The sequence below is a fragment of the Nansenia antarctica genome (genome assembly GCF_963989245.1).
Source record: "Nansenia antarctica genome assembly, chromosome: 15".
Taxonomy (NCBI): domain Eukaryota; kingdom Metazoa; phylum Chordata; class Actinopteri; order Argentiniformes; family Microstomatidae; genus Nansenia; species Nansenia antarctica.
In genome coordinates, this window is record NC_137685.1 from 24,086,410 (window position 1) to 24,103,092 (window position 16,683).

Sequence of the window (16,683 nt, forward strand, 5' to 3'; positions counted from 1 at the left end):
CACATCAGTGCATTCTACAATAAACTGGGTGTACGCAATGATGATTTTAAACTCACCATGGTGTCAAACGATGAGGTGTTTAAAAAGCTGGGCGCTCTACACTCAGAAAAGGCCACGGGCCATGACAATATTCCAGCCAGATTTCTAAAAGACTCAGCTGCCTCCATTACCCCAATCATCACCCACATAATAAACCTCTCCATCAAACAGGGACACGTCCCCCTTGACTTTAAAATAGCAAGGGTAACCCCACTGTATAAAAAAGGAAGCAAATTAGACCCAGGCAACTACCGACCTGTTTCTATTCTTGATTCCATCTCGAAACTTATGGAAAAAATAGTTTATGAACAGGTTGATAGGTACCTTACCGAAAAAAATCTGATGTATGAATTTCAATCAGGATTCAGAACATCCCATTCCACTGACACATGCCTTCTCTATTTGAACGACCACATCAACCATGAGGTGGACTCGGGCAAGTACTGCGGCATGGTCATGCTGGACCTCCAGAAGGCCTTCGACACAGTAGATCACCACATATTGTTAGATAAACTGAAAGCAATTGGGTTCGATAGAACATCGGTGAGCTGGATGCAGTACTACTTAGAGGGGAGGGAACAGGTGGTTAGTGTGAACGGAACACTGTCCCCCCCCCTCCCAGTGACCTGCGGCGTTCCACAAGGAAGCATATTGGGACCTTTACTGTTCCTAATATATGTGAATGACATGTCATCAGCATGTGATTGCAATTTGTTCCTGTTCGCGGATGACTCGGCTCTCCTGGTCTCTGACAGGGACATATTGCAGGTGGAAAAAGCGCTAAGCACTGAACTGAGTAGAATCTGCATCTGGCTAGCTGACAATAAACTATCAATACACCTAGGTAAAACTGAAACCATCCTATACGGATCCCCATCTAAACTCAGAAAGGCTGAAAATTTTAAAATAAAAGTGGGTAACATTAATATCACAAGAAAAGAGGATATTACATACCTGGGCTCCATCTTAGAGGCAAATCTTTCCGGAGATAAAATGGCAGCAAAAGTAATCAAAAAAGTGAACCATAGAACTAGATTCTTGTACAGGATATCCTCACTTGTCAGTAAAAACACACTGAGGACCCTATCAGGAGCTCTCATTCAATGTCACTTCGACTATGCCGTAACATCATGGTACTATAGAACCACAAAGGCCCATAAAACAAGACTCCAGACAGCCCAAAATGAACTGGTTAGGCTTCTGCTAGGCCTCAACCCTAGGACACATCTAACCGCTGCTCATTTTTTGAGCCTTGATTGGCTACGAGTAGTTGACAGAGTGCAGCAGCTTGCACTGGGCCTGGTCTTCAAGATACGCTACACCACAAAGACACCCAAGTACCTGTCAACATACTTCCAAAAAGTGAACAACGTCCACACATACAACACCAGAGGAAGCTCCACGAACCACGTTCAACCGCGTTGCACCACAAACAAGGGGTTAAACTCGTTTGCAAACTATGCAGTAAAAATGTGGAACGCCCCTCCTATAATCTTAAAGGAGTGCAAAACACTGCCCACCTTCAAAACCACTCTCAAAAAACATTTACAGGAGGCTGCAATCCGTAACTGGACCCTCTAAAACAACAAAAACAAAAACAAAAATCAGATTAAAAGACCCGAACTACCCACTGTACATACTTTGTGTTTTGTCCCCCGCCCCCACCTGTGGTGTATGTCCCCACCTGTCCTACCCGATACCTTATGTTTTGTTGTATTGTTCTTCCCATGATGGATGTACGTTTATCTTGTAGATAGTAATAGTTATTTGTCTGTATTATCTTGTAGATAGTACTAGTTTTTTTCTTATGTCTGTCTTACATGTAACGATGAATTGAAAATCAAGGACCCCAATTGAAATAAGCCAGTGGCTTTCTTGGGTTTTTATCCTTTTAGTTGACCTTGTATGTAATATGTACTTTCATGTACCTACTTCTGCAAACATTCTAATAAAGTTTTCAATCAATCAATCAAGAGGACCGTTTCCAGGGTTTGGCTGAGTCTGCTGAGCGGTCCTGACCGCCTCCTCAATCTCCCAGGTGGCCGGCATGATGGTGTCCGGGGAGGTGCAGGTCTCACCCTCCTTGTCGTACAGGCGAGACAGGGCATCGGGCTTCACATTCCTGGATCCCGGCCTGAAAGTTAGAGAAAAATGAAAGCGGCCAAAAAACAACGGTTTACCGTCAGTGGAACGTTGGGAGAGGACAGCCCCCACCCCGATGTCTGAGGCATCCACCTCCACCACGAACTGCTTGGAGGGATCCGGCTGAACAAGAATGGGCGCCGAGGTAAAGCGGGTCTTAAGGTCGAGGAAGGCCCCTTCAGCCTCGGGGGTCAACAGGTACTGACGGGAAGTAGAAGTGAGAGCAGTGAGTGGGACCGCGACACGGCTATGAACCGTCTATAAAAATGGGCAAACCCTAAGAACCTCTGGAGCTGCTTACGGTTACTGGGGACGGGCCACTCCAGGACTGCTCTAACCTTAGCGGGGTCCATCCTCACCTGTCCATTGGAGATTGATTGATTGATTGATTGATTGATTATACTTTATTGTCCCCGAGGGGAAACTTGTCTTGGGCATGGTACTTTCATGCTTCAAGTGCAACAGAGACGATACATACAACATACAGTAGGCAAAGTAAACAACAGGACAGCAACAAATATTGAGTGACATTGGCAGCAGTTTCCACCTGGACATGGCATCATTTGGTATAAATATATATTGCACATAACCCTTCAAGTGGTGTTTTCGAATATTGCACATGGCCCTTCAAGTGGTGTCTAAGATAAAGTGCAGGTGCTGGTGATCATGTCCTAATCATCGTTTCTGCTTGAGCGAATTGATTAGTTTAATGGAGAATGGGACAAATGATAGTTTTAAGAGCTTATAATTACATCTTGGCATGCGAAGCCTTCTACCTAGAGGGAGAACTTTGTATTCTGTGGAGAGCGGGTGTTGGGGGTCTGCGATGATCTTATTAGCCTTGTCCAGGACAGTTTTTTCATATAGTTTATTTAGGATCACATAGTCTCTTTCACCTACAATTTTCATGGCTGTTTTGTGAATGCTGACTAGTCTGTTTTTTTGTTGTACAGTTAAGTTGCCAAACCACACAATTATTCCATATCTGATTACACTTTCAACAATGGACTGATAGAAAATTCTCATGATCTGCTTTCTCACCCCATAAAGTCTGAGTCGCCTCCGGTGATAAAGCCTCTGCTGTAGTTTGTTACATAAGCTGTCTAAGTGTGTATTCCAGCAGAGATGGTTGTCTAATTGAATACCTAAGTATTTATAAGAGGGCACCTGGATGATTGTTTGGTCTTTAACGACCACAGGCTCATGGTCAGTTACCTGCCTTGGGTCTAACACAACCTCCTGAGTTTTGGTGAGGTTTAAGATGAGATGGTTGCTGTCGCACCATTTAGTGAATATGTTAATCTCATCATGGAGCACCGAGGGGTCTGTATCTTTATCAAGGAGACTTAGAATTGCAGTGTCGTCTGCATATTTTATAATATGGTTGCTTGGGTGGTTACTTTTACAGTCGTTGGTGTATACTGAGAAGAGATATGGGGACAGTACGCAACCTTGGGGGACACCTGTACTGCAGTGTTTAGTCACTGACAGTGTTCCATTGACTTTCACTTGCTGTTCTCTTTCTAACATGAAGGAATGGATCCATTTGATTAAAGTACTATTGACACCCATGTCTTTGAGCTTTCCTACGAGCACGTGGGGTTGTACCGTATTAAAGGCGGAACTAAAGTCAACAAACATAATTCGGGCATAGGCCTTTTTGTTCTCGAGGTGCTTGGATACAGAATGTGTGATATAGAGAATAGCATCGTCCGTGCTACGGTTCTGTATAGGCAAATTGAAAAACATCTAGCAGTGGGTCAATGTGTTTTCTAAGCAGAGACAGTACATATTGTTCAAAACATTTAATCACAATGGAAGTTAGAGCAATGGGGCGGAAGTCATTATTCTCCATGGCACGAGGTTTTTTCGGCACAGGGATTATAATTGACTTCCTCCACAGAGCTGGAACTTCGGTATTCAGGGACTTTTCAAATAACGGACACCATGCTGTTGTTAGTTCTTCTGCACAGTTTTTGAGAAGAGAAGCTGATAGACCGTCTGGACCTGTGGACCTGTTGGTAGACACCCTGCTAAAGAGATGTCGAATGCTGGTAGTTGGCATCAGTCTCTGGCAGGGTCTGCAACACACGGTCACACTTCTGAGAGTTCCGTGTGTCAAACCTCAGGTAGAAGTCATTCAGCTCGTTTGCTTTTTGTTGTTCGTCTAGGGTCATGATCTGTCTTTTTGTTGGGTTCATGTTGGTCACTGATTTCATTGTGTCCCATAGTTTTTTAGAGTTGGAAGTCAAAAAACTTTGTTCCATTGTGTCCCTGTGTTTTTTCCTTGCACTAACAAGCAGTTGTTTTAGTTCTTTCTGGACCACTGACAGTCCTGCCCTGTCCTTATTTCTGAATGCCTGTTTTTTCCTATTTATGCAATCTTTGATTTCTTTTGTGATATATGGTTTGTTATTAGGATAAACTACTATTTCCTTCTTTGGGACAACATTGTCAACACAGAATCTTATAGTCTGTTATGGTAACAGTGGCCTCATCTAGCTCTAGTGCGTGGAATATGGACCAGTCTGTGCACTGAAAGCTACCCTTAAGTGTCTCAGTAGCATCATGTGACCACACATTGACAGTTTTACATTCAGGTTTGCTTGATTTAAAGACAGATTTGTACGTAGGGATTAAATGTACAATGTTGTGATCTGAGTTTGAGAGGGGAGGTTTTGATTTGGCTACATATGCATTTTTTACATTTCCATAGCATTTATCTAGGATCTTCTCATTACGGGTATTACATTTCACATATTGTTCAAAGCCAGGTAGCTTAGTCTCTAACTTGCAGTGGTTTACATCACCCAGGAAGAAGATAGGCGCTCCCGGTGTGCGCTGCAGCTGTTCATGGGCACATTCCGCAACACGGGCGGCTGCTCTGCCTGCATTTCCACTGGGTGGTACATAGACGGCGGTTATGATGATGTTACCGAACTCCCGTGGTAGATAGTGGGGTCTCAAGGACAGACAAAGCAGCTCGACGTCTGGGGTGCATACGGTGTCTCACTGTGCATTGGCTGCTCCACCGGTCACTCACGTACACACACAGCCCCCCGCCGTGTCCTTTCCCAGCTGCAGGGGTGCGGTCTGCTCGCACGGACGAGTAGTCATCCAGGTTGATCAGCGAGTCTGGGATTCCCTGGTGGAGCTGTCAGGCCAAAACCTTCCGCTTGACAAAAGCTACCGGGGGTGCGGCCTAACGCGTCACGACCAGCTGGCACGCGCACGGGTCACGACCTGGCGACTGTGACGTCATTCTAGTGCGCTGTGTTTAATCCTCCGCACTTTACTCGACGAAACACCTGCTACACGACACACCTGCTACTACAGAGAACTACTAGAGAACTACTACAGATAACCCTATCATTTCCTTTTAATATATATATATATATATATATATATATACACACAATTAGTATACATATCAGATAATAGATATGGCATCCTATACTAGCCACAGTGACATTTTCTTATATCTGTCCAAAGACCAGTTCCAGGAGGATATGTCTGCAGAGAAGAAGCGTGTTCTCCGGAGAGCAGCTGAGAAATACATGCTTCAGGGTAAGATTTGTTAAATTAACCCATAAAGCAATAAAGTAGTGTACTACTGTAAAAAAACAACAACAACAAAAAAACATTATTTAACAAGTCCTGGTCTCTTTTCTCTAATCCTTTTGATGTTGTAGATGGTCGCATGTATTTGAGGCCCAAGAAGGGACAGCCACCAAGGAGGGTCATCATGTCAGACGAGGAAAGGGAGGCAGTGCTGACCGAGGTCCATGCCGGTCACTTCGGAGTGAAGCGCATGATTGGCAAGATTAATCAGCGCTTCTTCTGGTTTGGCATTGTGAAGGATTGTGAAGACTGGGAAAGCAAATCTATTATTTCTTTAGTTAGTTTTTATGTTTTACAAACAGTAGCAAGATTGTATTTTACACACAGATAATATTCATTCATTCATTCACATTTCATTTCAACTTGCACTTTACTGTTTGTTTCAAGGTCCGTACCTGCGTGGCTTGCCAGAGGTTTGAGAAGGTGAAGACTGAAGCCCCTGAGCTGAAGAGCATCAAGCCTGTTTCACCGTGGTACATGATTGGTGAGTTCTACACTTTTATATCCCAATTAATTTTTTGGGTTTTGACTTGTTTCCCACCATGCTTTCTTTCAGTATGCTCTTTTAGTGTGAATGTTTTACTTCCGCTTGTCCAATGTTAGAGTATGCCAACACATTTTTCTTGCTAGGTGTGGACCTCATCGGACCGTTCAAGGCCTCATCCAAGAATAGCAATCGCTACTGCCTCACAGCGACAGATTTCTTCACCAAGTGGGTGGAGGCCATTCCTATCCAGGTGTGTTATATCTGTGTTTAGTGTTGTTTTCTCAAATATAATGATCATGACCATGCTTTTTAAAATACTTGAATGTATTGTACTTGAACAGTTCATCACCATGTATCCCAATTTTCATCTTAAAATTAACATTATAAGTATTAATATAATAGTACCATATCCTGTGTGTATACACTGCTAGGACAAGACGGCAGTGGCAACATCCCAGGCCCTGATAGACATCTTCCACACCCATGGTGCGCCGGAGGTCATCCTGACTGACCAGGGCAAAGAGTTCTGCAACAAGGTCATGTACTTGCTAAAACATATGATCTTGTAACAGTTATGGACATACTTGTATGGACAAAACTAATGACTTCTGTCTTACTACTTTTAGGTCAACCAGATTTTGTTTGAGAAGTGGGGGATGAAGCACCGGATTACCTCTGCCTACCATCCCCAGACCAACGGACTGGACGAGCGGACCAATCAAACACTCAAGAGGGCTATCGGGAAATCTCTGGAAGGGCACCAGGAACGGTGGGAGGACAACCTTAAGTTAATCCTTTTCGCACATAACACCAGCGTCCAGGCCTCCACCAAGTACTCGCCCTACCGCCTGATGTACGGTCGGGAGCCACGGCTGTCCTCTGAGGTATGTCAACTCTTGATATTATTGTTCTTATAATATATAATTTGTTTTGCAAATTGATTCTCAATATAAACAAAAAATAAAACACTAACTCTATGCAAATGTATGTATTGCGTATCTCTATTTGCCTCTCATTTCAGATCACAGGCGACCGTCCTTTTGTGGAGATGGACGAGATTAATGAGAAAAGGAAATGAAGAAGCAGCGGGAGGAGGATCAAGAAGGGAACCAAGCGGTTTGAGATCCTCCCGGGCATGGAGGTCCTGAAGAAGAATGAGAGGAAACGTGGGAGACCTGGTGGCACAATGGACCCAGACTGGCCAACTACGTACCGGTAAATGTTAGACTTTTAAGAATATTCAGAATGAGAGGGTGATGTGTGATGTCCAATTTTGCCATTATTAATACATATTTTCTTCAGGGTGACTGAGGTTGGGGACAACAATTTGGTGCAGTTGGAGACCTTGGATGGCCAACAACTGGGAACCAAAACCCCCTATGCCTCAGTGAAGCCTCTGCGGACGAGTAAGTGTAACATACAGTTCACATTTTAAAGTTAATGTAATGTGAAACTGTATTTTTTTTACCACAAGATGTCATTCTAAAATTGTTTTGTTGATTGACTTAAGGATTCCGAGCCTGCCCGCCCACTCAGAAAGCTGTGTCCCATCCACCGGAGCCAGTGTGTTCTGATGACCCTGAACCGCTAAACTCTGAGCCGGAGTGGGACTCACTTCAGGTACACTTAAAAATCCTAGCTTCATTCATTTTAAATAATCAAAATTCCAATGGCTGAGTACTGTAACATGACAGTCCCTTTAACCCAACATCATTATGTTTTTTAGGCACCATCTCAGCTGCTAGATGTCACCATCACAGATGTTCAGCTGGGGCGGGCCTGTCCAGCTTTACGTAGCGGGTTGGAGGTGCTTAGGCCTTTCTTTCTGAATCCCAATTGTTGGCTGAATGATCTCTCCATTGACCATGCTCAGGCTCTTTTACAGGCTCAACATCCCCATGTAGGAGGCCTCTACGCCACAACGTCCCTCTCCCTCCTCTCCTCCGTGCCTGCATCAACCCAGGGGTTTGTTCAGATTTTAAATGTTTGTTCAAATCACTGGGTTACGGTAAGTAACATCAACTGCGAGGTAGGTACTGTTAACATTTATGACTCCGCTGGTCACGGGTCGACCGAGGAGTTCATTTCTCAAATAACAGGTCTCCTCTCTTTTTCAGGTCCCAAGGTCCTTCTGCAGTGGCCTGATGTCCAGCAGCAGAGAGGCAGCTCAGACTGTGGGCTGTTTGCTATTGCGAACAGTCTCACATGCTGCAGAGGTGAGGACCCAGCAAGCAAGGAATTTGATCAGTCTGATATGCGTGCGCACCTCTTTTCCTGCTTTCAGTATGAGCACCTGAAACCATTCCGCAGCTCCATACGGTGTCCACGCACGGCCCAGTCAGTGTACACTATGGACGTTAGTGTGCACTGCATCTGCAGGAGGACCATCCGACCAGAGCTTCAGGTATCCTGCAGGAGGTGTTTCAAGTTGTTCCATTCGTCTTGTGTGTCAATTAATATTATGTTTCCTAATGAATTTGTTTGTACTGCTTGTAAAGTAGTTTTTTAAGTATTTTCCAGATTGTACACAGATAGCCCTGCTACGTCCTCCGTGAGGGCCCGTTCCCCTGTACATAAGTCCCTGTCCAGCCCTGCTACATCCTCCGTGAGGACCACCTCTACCACATCCTCCGTGAGGACCACCTCTACCACATCCTCAGAGAGGACCACCTCTACCACATCCTCCGTGAGGACCACCTCTACCTCCTCCGTGAGGACCACCTCTACCTCAGGCTACTGCAAGTATGAGCCACAATTACATCATTGTTATTTTTAAATGTTCATATTGATTGTTTCATTACTAATACATTAAATGTATGCTCATTCATTCACACAGCACCAAGATGTTTTGGACAAAATTACATCTGGACAGTTACCTTTCATCCCCATCCACCCAGTACACTGGTAAGTCACATTGAATAGGGATTATTTAGAAATGTGTTTACTCACAAAATGTTATTTTGACTGTACATATCTGTGCTTGTTTGTGTGTTTACACTAACAAGATGGTTATTGCTTACCTCAACAGGAGAGCTGATTGGTGTGATGTTACCTAACCCCCCAGATGTTACCCACCAACCCTCCAGATGTTACCCCCAACCCTCCAGATGTTATCCCCTAACCTCCCAGATGTTACCCCAACCCTCCACCACCACCTCAGACACACCACCACCACCTCAGACACACCACCACCACCACCTCAGACACACCACTACCACCACCACCTCAGACACACCACCAGGATGTGGTAGAGGTGGTCCTCACGGAGGATGTAGCAGGGCTGGACAGGGACTTATGTACAGGGGAACGGGCCCTCACGGAGGACGTAGCAGGGCTATCTGTGTATTTATCTGTTCTATTATTGTTGAATTTGTGAATGATATGTTACTCCCTAACTATTATTATATACCTGATTGTAACCTGTACAGTTCTTTTGCAAACGTTAGCCCCCTGAAGTGTTGTGTATTTATATATAAAGTTTATTCTGTTTTCTGAATCAGTGTGGACTCGTGGTGTGTTTGTTCATCGTCTGACATTGGCACGTTTTATTACAATATCAACTACTATACTAGTCCAAAAGTTACATATGACTGTAGTTATCATAACTGTACATGTCCTACTCTAATGGATCTTGAACGAAACGCGCATTTTTTTAATTAAGTTGAATTGCTGAGTTGCGTTTGCAACTTTATGAGAAAATGATCTGCTGATCAGACCACTCTAACAGGAGTGTTTGTCCGTGAATAACACCGGCTATGCCCGGGGTAGAAACACAAGACTATAGCTGGATAAGGTCTACACGGTCTACACGGTCATTTTAAGCCGTCGACCAGCCCTCTACGACCACGGGAAGTCATGTTAAAAGTGAAGATACTTCTGTTAAACTAAGCTAAGCTAAACATCGCTAATCGCTAACTCCCTCCTGGGCTTAAAGTGACAAGTAATAACGTTGTGAAAAAAACCGTCAGATCAGATAGATATAAGGGTTATTTTGATAAACCGGATACATTTTGTGAATATATATGGTTACTTTCTCGCCTGAAAACATATTAAAACTTCATAAAATGACATATTAACACTTGTAGAGCCAAATTAAAGCTTTTCGCTAATGGCGGCCAAAACGGAGGTTTCAAAAACACTCGTCAGCTGGTCGTGACGCGTGCGCGTGCCAGCTGGTCGTGACGCGTTAGGCCGCACCCCCGGTAGCTTTTGTCAAGCGGAAGGTTTTGGCCTGACAGCGCCACGTCTCGGTCAGAACCAAGAGATTCGCCTCTCGATATTCAAAGCAGCCCTTCATGTTGACACGTAGCTCGTCCATTTTAGGCAGCAGGGACCGCACATTGCTGAGGATTATTGACGGCAGCGGTGGTTTGTTGTTTCGCCGACGGAGGCGTTCACGTACGCCTCCCCGGCGACCTCACCTGCGTTGTGGCCGTGGCCCGGTGTCTGTTGGCTGGGTGGAGTTCAGCACAACGTCCGGTAGTGGCTGAGGTGGTCGGAGAGACAGCAGCGTTTCCCTGGAGTATGTGATGTGCTGTATAGTTCCATATTCCCCCTGCGTGTTGGTCGCACGGCAGCGGAGACGGTCGCTGATAATTAAGACCAGCAGTAGAATTTTGCTGATAGACATATTACACAAAACACAAAACGAACAAAAACAAATAAAAACACTTGAAGCAAACCAGTATCACCGGCCCGAGTCGCTACAGAGCAGCGCCACCGGAAGTAGGAAGTAGCCTTGGCTAGATGATGTAACCCAAGAAAGATACAGACGGGACATGGAATTCACACTTCTCCCTCTTCACAAAAAGACGGTTCTTGAGAAGACGCTGAAGCACCCAATGAACATGCTGGACAAGGGCAACTGGGTCCCTTGAAAATTAAAATGTCATCAAGATAAACAAACACAAAATGGCCTATCATGTCTCTGAGGACATCGTTAACTAAGGTCTGAAACACAGCAGGGGCATTAGTGAGGCCAAAAGGCATGACCAGATATTCGAAATGACCCAGAGGGGTGTTGAAACCTGTCTTCCACTCATCCCCCTCTCGGATACGAACCAGGTGGTAGGCATTGCGGAGGTCGAGCTTCGTAAACACTGTTGCTCCCTGGAGAGAATCAAAGGCAGTATTCATGAGGGATAAAGGGTAAGTATTCTTGACAGTGATGTTGTTAAGCCCCTTGTAGTCTATGCAGGGCCGCAGAGTCTTGTCCTTCTTCACAACAAAGAAAAAACCAGCGCCCACGGGTGAGGAGGAAGGATGGATGAGGCCAGCAGCCAGGGAGTCATTAATGTAGCATTCCATGGCCACCCGTTCGGGTTTGGAGTTGCTGTACAGGCAGCTGCTAGGAAGAGGTGCTCCGGGCAGCAAGTCAATGGCGCAATCATAGGGCCGATGAGGGGGTAGGTAGAGAGCCAGCTGCTTACAGTACACCTGCTGGAGGTCCTGATATTCCGGCGGGATAGATGAAAGGTCAGGGGACTCTGGTCTGGGCGCCTGGAGAGAAACAGAGGTAGACACAGTGGACCGGAGGCAGGTGGCATAACACTTGAGGCTCCAACTATCTACCCTGGCGTGGGCCCAGTTGATGTTAGGGTTATGTCTAGCCAGCCAGGGGTGACCCAGAACAATGGGAGCATGGGGAGTGCACGTGATGAAAAAACTCACCTCCTTCTGGTGATTGGCCGGACAGTAACATTTACACAGCTCAGTCCTATCCGTAACCTTGGCGAGGAGCCTGCCATCCAATGCGATGGCCTCCAGGGGCACGTCTAGGGGACTGGTGGAGAGACCTAACTGCTCCACCAGAGACACATCCATAAAATTGCCATCAGCACCAGAGTCAATGAGCGCAGGGAACACAGTGGACTGACCTTTAACGGTGATAGTGGCGTGGAGCTGGGTCCGGGTGCGGGGAGAGGCAGAGATAGCAGAGCGGCTCGTTAGGATCCTCCCTTCTCCTGACGAGCCTGCCGGTTTAACGGCCGAGTGGGACAGGTGGAGAGGAAATGGCCGAGCTCCCCACAGTAAAGGCAGCTGTTGTTTTCAAAACACCGGCGGCGCTCCTCCTGGCTGAGACGCATCCGACCAAGCTGCATGGGTTCGGGGACAGAGGACGTCTCCTCTCTAGATGTGACGGGCTGAAAAAAACGAGAATCATTAATCGGGTCTGGAATAGATGAAGCACGCCGGGCGGAAAAGCTAATGGGAGGATGACTTCTGCGTTCCCGTCTCCGTTCTGAGAGGCGATTATCCACCCTGATGGCCAGGGAGATTAATCCATCCAGGTCGGAGGGCTCGGGATGTGACACCAGCTCGTCCTTGATGGTTTCGGCGAGTCCACCAGTGAACGCCGCGACAAGGGCTGCATCGTTCCACCCACTCTCAGCTGCCTGGGTGCGGAAACTAATGGCATAGTTAGCAACACTCAGAGTACCTTGACGGAGGGCGAGGAGACGTTTGGAAGCGTCCTGGCCCCAGACCGGATGATAGCTTTCTCCGGTGAAATGAGGAAGATATTCTGAGTAGGAGGCATGAGCGGGTCCTGTCTCTCCCACAGCAATATTGTGTTATCATAATTATGAGCTTCACAGTGATAAATTCGCCGGTAACGTCAGCCTGTCAGCCCCTGCAACTGCTCACAGGGGTTGTTATATGTGATTATATTGAATGGCTGAATATGTTCATTCTTTTTATTTTGATTACATTATATTATTGTATTTGGTATAATGACAAATTAACTTGAAACTTGAATGATCTCACAGGAGCGCGTACCTGCACGGAGCGTTCATGTGCCGCAACCTGTTATAGTTAGTTTCACCTATATTAGTGAAAAGAGCTGAAAGAAAATACTTGAAAGAAAGGAGAGAAAGAGTACAGAATGATAAATCATTCAGAATGTTATTGGTTTTAATATTTCACAATCTGCCAGAATAAGCACGCTCCCTTGCACGCCCAGCCCATCATTGTTGATGCCGCTAATGTAGGTAAATGTCTAATGAAAATTGTGACAATGTTGAAAGACATAATGTCATAATCAAAATACAAAACCTGGTTGGATAAAATAAGATTCTGTTGTGATTGTGTTGACATTGTTGTGATGTCAAAAGAAATCTTGGTTATGTAATGTGTAAAGTGGAGAGGAGATTGATCGGGACGGCGGGAGTTTTCATTAGGCTACTAACGAATGATGGTTAATTATATATATAAAACATTTTTATAATAGCAATAAATATTGCAATATTGTGTTATTATAATTATGAGCTTCACAGAGATGCACAAGCCTGTCGTGTTTATTTGTCGTGAACTTCACGCCGGCCGTAACATCAGCCTGTCAGCCCCTGCGACTACTGTAAGCTTGTAAGCTAAGCGGGAGAGCCGTGTTTGAAACCCGCTTCGCTGCCCCCAACTCTCTCAGTGTTTCCTCTATATGCATTTATTCGTGGCGGGCCGCCACAAATGAATTTCCTCCGCCACTAATTGATTCAGACAGTCCACTTTGATTCAGGCTGCGCAGAAAGGCAGCGAGTTATTATGACCGGAGAACAGAAAAAAAACAGATTGAAGCTAGATTTAGGCCGCTTCCAGACCAACATTTAGTTACGATTTAGGGCGTAGTTATTTACAATATGTTACAATGTTGCAATTAACCTCGTTGTTTGTGTTCGCACTGCAATCGAGACTGAAGCGAGGCGACTGAAGCGAGACTGAAGCGAGACTGAAGCGAGACTGAAGCGAGACTGAAGCGAGGCGACGAGCTTTCAAAACAGTTTTGTGATTGGTCCGAATTTAGCGGGACATTTGGATTTCAGGAAATCCCTCTCCTCACTCTCTCTCTTAGCCCGTCGCCGGTGCCTTTAATCCCATACGTATCCTAATCGAAAATGCAACATCATCAGCGACGACTGTGGGTTATTGCATTTACTGCTGTTCTCTGGTTCATGTTCTTATACCAGTGCTCAGTATAGAGTATTTTAAATGAACATTCGTAATGTAGTCTAGTCTCTGATGTTCATGGTCAATTAAATCAGCCTATTTTGTGAAACAAATAATGTTCCCGCTAATGGGTTAACCGAGCATTCTCGCACCTAACGTGCAAGCACCTAGCTTCGAACTATTCATAGCAATATGCGCGGGGCAAAAATAATGCTCTAAAATCACCACGAACAGAACGGCGGAGGTACGAGTAAGCAGGTCTCATGTTGGTGTCATCAAAGGTAAGACTTGGTTTTCTTTAACTCAACTGATAGCATTACCTTGCTGTTGTTGTTTACCGAATGCTCCATCTGACTGTCACACTGTGATTTTACTTGTGTAAACAGTTAATGAGTAACGTTAGCCGGTTTTGTGCGTGTACTCTCACGTAGGCCTACTTCAGTGGTGTAGTCTAGTTTTTTCTAGTGGGTATACTGTGATTTTTCCCTCCCAGCCTCATATCGTTCATAAAAATACATCTGCGCTCCCTGTCTAACGTTATATATAACATTACGGGCCGGTTTCGGAGACAAAGCTTAAGCCTAGTCCCAGACTAAAATGCTGTTTGAGCTGGCTTAACTGAAATTCACTTGCACAGACGTAGCTTAAAATAGTCGTGGATTAAGCCTGTTCTGGATTAAACAAAGCCGATTGCAAAATTGAGGATTAGAGCTACTCCAGGACTAAATTGGTCTGAATTGGAGCTTAAACTAATCTGCCAAGGAGGCAGGTTTAACTCCCGCTTAGTAGGCTAGGCTACTGTTTGTGAAACTGAGCTTGGATTGTTTGGGAGCATGGACTATTTGGAATATCTAAATGAGGACCAACATGCACGACAAAGGCCAGCCAGACAAATACTGCAAATACTAACCCTAACCCTTACATACAAGGTCAACTAAAAGGATAAAAACCCAAGAAAGCCACTGGCTTATTTCAATTGGGGTCCTTGTCTGCAGTGCCATTTGTGAACTGAGGAGTCTTTACATCAAGTTCCCTGATGCTGCTGGGCAAGCCAACTATAAAGTGCAATTCTATGAATATGGGCACTTCCCAGGAGTTGATTGGCTGTATAGACGGATGTCATGTTCCCATCAAGTGTCCATCAACTCCTGATGCAGAGGAATACAGGAATCGTAAGAACTGGTTTTCAATCAATGTTCAGGGTGTATGCACTCCTAATTTGGAGTTTTCAAACATTGTTGCCCGTTGGAAAGGTGCAACCCATGATTCAAGGATTTTTCTCAACTCTTCATTGTGTGCACAATTTGAGAGAGGACAACATAGTGGACTACTACTTGGTGATAGTGGATATGGTCAGAGTAACTATTTATTCACACCACATCTAAATCCCACAACAGCTGAGCAGCAAAGGTACAACAGAGCTCATATCCGTACTAGAGGGATGGTCGAGCGTATGTTTGGAGTATGGAAAAGTCGATTCCAGTGCTTACGAAATACGCTTCGTTTCAAGCCAAGAAGATGCTGCAAAGTGATCATTGCTACAGCTGTGCTGCACAACTACCTGAAGCAGCATGGCTGTCCTGATCTGCCAATGGAAGATCAGGATGATGCAAATGTGCCCATGGCAGAGGCAGCCAATGACCAGCGAGGACTTGCACACAGAGCTGCTTTCACAGTGCAGCACTTCAGCATTTAAATATGGAATGTATTCATTATGGTATAGTTTTGCTTGCATACTGTTTCTGTACAAAATTACAATAATGTAAAGCAAAATTGAACGGGTGAACCAAGGCTGGTTAAAATGTAGTTTGTGATTATTAATACTCACTCACACTCACATGCCAAATGACAATACATTTATTTTTATTTTTCACAATTCTTCATATTCACCATGGCTACTGGTATGCAGAATTCTTTTTTGGAGCATAGCCCTCTGTCCCAATTTCATATCCAGTTCAACCTCTAGAATTCTCATTTTCATTTCATGTTCTTCTTTTAAATATGCAATTTTATGCTCATGAAATTCTCTGGCTAACTTTTCATGCATAGTTATCTTTTTTGGTCTCTGTTGGATGGTAGCAGCTTCATCTAACAGGGGTGCCATAGCAGATGTAGAGGGTTCAGGCTCGTTGTGAACTGGCTCTTGATTGGTTTCCTCTGGAAAAAAAGACCACTGTTACAAACTCAAATAAACTAATATGGTCCTGTAACCAATTTACTTCCTGAGGTATATTTACCATTTGTGCTCAGTTCTCCATGTTCACTGTCCAAATGGTCATTGTCTGGTATACCATCAAGGACCCCAATTGAAATAAGCCAGTGGCTTTCTTGGGTTTTTATCCTGTTAGTTGACCTTGTATGTAATATGTACTGTCATGTACCTGTCACGAGATGAAAATGGGACTAATCAGGGGAGGTTCGCGGGAAATGTTTATGGGCACAGCTGCCCTGGGTTT

The 16,683-nt window shown here is 44.9% G+C and overlaps 1 long non-coding RNA gene and 1 pseudogene across 2 annotated transcripts; both read left to right on the forward strand.

Moving 5' to 3' along the window:
- The first annotated feature begins 8,898 nt into the window (after window positions 1-8,898).
- Window positions 8,899-9,451, forward strand: LOC308171052. The gene is made up of 3 exons (XR_013937815.1): window positions 8,899-9,031; window positions 9,126-9,193; window positions 9,318-9,451. It is a non-coding gene; the product is annotated as an uncharacterized lncRNA (long non-coding RNA).
- Window positions 9,452-15,220: 5,769 nt separating this feature from the next.
- On the forward strand, window positions 15,221-15,923 carry LOC308171051 (putative nuclease HARBI1; annotated as a pseudogene). Its single transcript has one exon. The product of its transcript is annotated as a putative nuclease HARBI1 (transcript).
- Window positions 15,924-16,683: the final 760 nt, after the last annotated feature.